Source organism: Solanum tuberosum, unplaced genomic scaffold (assembly GCF_000226075.1).
Source record: "Solanum tuberosum cultivar DM 1-3 516 R44 unplaced genomic scaffold, SolTub_3.0 scf01226, whole genome shotgun sequence".
In the NCBI taxonomy this organism is placed as follows: domain Eukaryota; kingdom Viridiplantae; phylum Streptophyta; class Magnoliopsida; order Solanales; family Solanaceae; genus Solanum; species Solanum tuberosum.
The window spans coordinates 1,478-3,920 of record NW_006240179.1 but is presented as its reverse complement, the minus strand read 5'-3'; the positions used below and the strand labels follow the sequence as shown (position 1 = coordinate 3,920).

At 34.5% G+C, this 2,443-nt stretch overlaps 1 pseudogene; it reads right to left on the bottom strand.

Moving 5' to 3' along the window:
* Positions 1 to 740: 740 nt before the first annotated feature.
* On the bottom strand, positions 741 to 1,573 carry LOC102603959 (zinc finger protein CONSTANS-LIKE 4-like; annotated as a pseudogene).
* Between the last annotated feature and the right edge of the window lie 870 nt (positions 1,574 to 2,443).

The following is a 2,443-nucleotide window of genomic DNA, read 5'->3' as shown; positions in this document are numbered from 1 at the left end:
ATGACTCTCCAAATTTCATTTGTGTCACATAAATTGAGACAACAAAAATAACATATATTGGGTCCATTTTAATTTATTTGTCTTATTTTTTTTATATTTAAAAATTGCGTAAAAATACTATAAATCATGATAATTGACAACATAAAATATTTCAAAAATGTTGTATGTGAGTAGTCTTATTATGCTTTAAATAGCGTCAAAGAAAGTACAGGTTTGTGATAAAAAAAACTTTTTCCTTTATCGACGCAAACAATCGCTTCAAAAACTCGGTTATTAGCCCCAAAACAGACCATTTATATTATTGGGCCCATGCATATCACAGTTAACATTATCTAGTATATATATATATGCGAATTATTGTGATTTATGGTCTTTTTATATAATTTTCATATAATATAGGGAAAAAGGACGAATTTATCCCCGAACTTTGATAAATGGTACGTCTATGCCCTCCGTTATACTTTGGGTCCATCTTAGCCCCTGCCATCCAATTATCGGTACACACATGCCCCTCTCACTAATGGTCCCCTCATCCTATACACGTGTCTTAATCCTAATCAACAACTCTTACAACAAAAACAGCTACTGAATTACACAAAATGGGAAACAAAATTAGATATATAAACACATAGTTACGATCCTCCTCACTAACAACAACATGAAGAAGAAAAAAGAAAAATAAAATTCTATTTTTTCTTCGATTTTTTTTAAAACTAAGGGATAATAAATAGATATAAAAACTAAAACGATGGAACGACGCCCTATGATGCATCGGCGGCGATGAGTGAATCGATTTCAATTTCAGTACGTTTAGCGAATCTCCCTTTGATTCTGGGTCGAGTCTCAGCATAAGCTTCTCTAGAAGAATATCGAATCGTCTTCTCGAACTTTCTATTCTTCCTCTTCTCTCTATACCTCATTACCCTTGCTTCTCTGTCTAAACCGGAAACTGCATTCGGCAGAGCGTCGACATCCGCACCGGCTGATGAGTTCATCACAAAAGTGTTTGATACATCCGTCATCGCAGTGTGGTCCGGTACAACTCCGATGTCAAGAGATGATGATGAAACCTGTTAGTTAAACAAAAGCAAAATGAGATCGATTCACGTGAAGGAAGAAGAAGAAGGAAATAGACGAGAGAAATACATATGCATACACTTTGGCTAATGGATTGAGAGGTGAAATTGTACATGTAAGGTTTAGATCCAGCGAAATCGATTTCGTAGGTAGGGAATCCATCAACGACTGGACCTGGTAAATGAGTACTTGTTTCGTTGTTGTTCTGCACCGGCACAACTCCGTCGGAGCTGTAATGGCCGTGTTGATGCTGTTGATGATGAAGAATATGCGGTTTTTGCTCACATGACATTAGATCTATATCTAAATACGAATCCATATCATTAAACAAGTAATAAATCTGATCATTCCCTTCTTTCGGCGTCGGAAGGATCCACGACGCTGATTCAGCTTCTTCCTTCGGTTGAGAAGGATTCTCATCAGTACTATCAAAGTATTCTCATCATCAACAGCATCAGCATCAACATCATTACCGCCGTGAGATTTCTCACCAGTACTATAAAAGTACTAGTCAATTCTCATTTTTCAACTCTATTGTGAGAGGAACGAGAGACCCGGAAGATTTGGATCTTTTAATTGATTTATGATATTTTAGAGGGAATCGGGTGGGTATGGGTTTATGGGTTAAAAATAATGGTCAAACGGATAGTTGATTAGGATTAAAACACGTGTACAGGATGAGGGGGCCGTTAGTGAGAGGGGCATGTGTGTACCAATAATTGGACGGCAGGGACTGAGATGGACCCAAAGTATAACGGAGGGCATAGGCGTACCATTTATCAAAGTTCGGGGGTAAATTCGTCCTTTTTCCCTATAATATATATTACTCCCTTTATCCTGATTTATCTGATACAAATGATATTTCAAAAGTCAACCAATTTTCTTATAAGTTCTTTTTGATATTTAACTTGTTAGTTATTGTAATTTATAGTATATTTTATGTATTTTACATGATATATATTTCTCCCAATTTATGTGGTATAAATGAAATTTTGAAAGTTAACAATTTTGTATATATCTTTTTAAATATTTTAAGGCTATTAATTATTATGATTTATAATACTTTTTACATAATATTCTATTTATTTAAAGTAATAAAATATAAAAATTTAAAGAAGAAAACATAAAATTAATAAATTACCCTTAATATACAAGCCAGCATGTTGACAAAGTCCCGCTTACTTATAGCCTCTTCTGCTAAGTAGTACTATACACACACTTTACAAAGAGTTGTCTTTTCAAATGAATAAGGACTATACAGTGGCGGAGCGAGAAATTCCGCCAAGGGTGTTCAAACTTTAAAAAAGTCGATAATTATTTTTTTTACGGAGTAGGTGCACAAAATATTTATTTTTACTGATGAGTG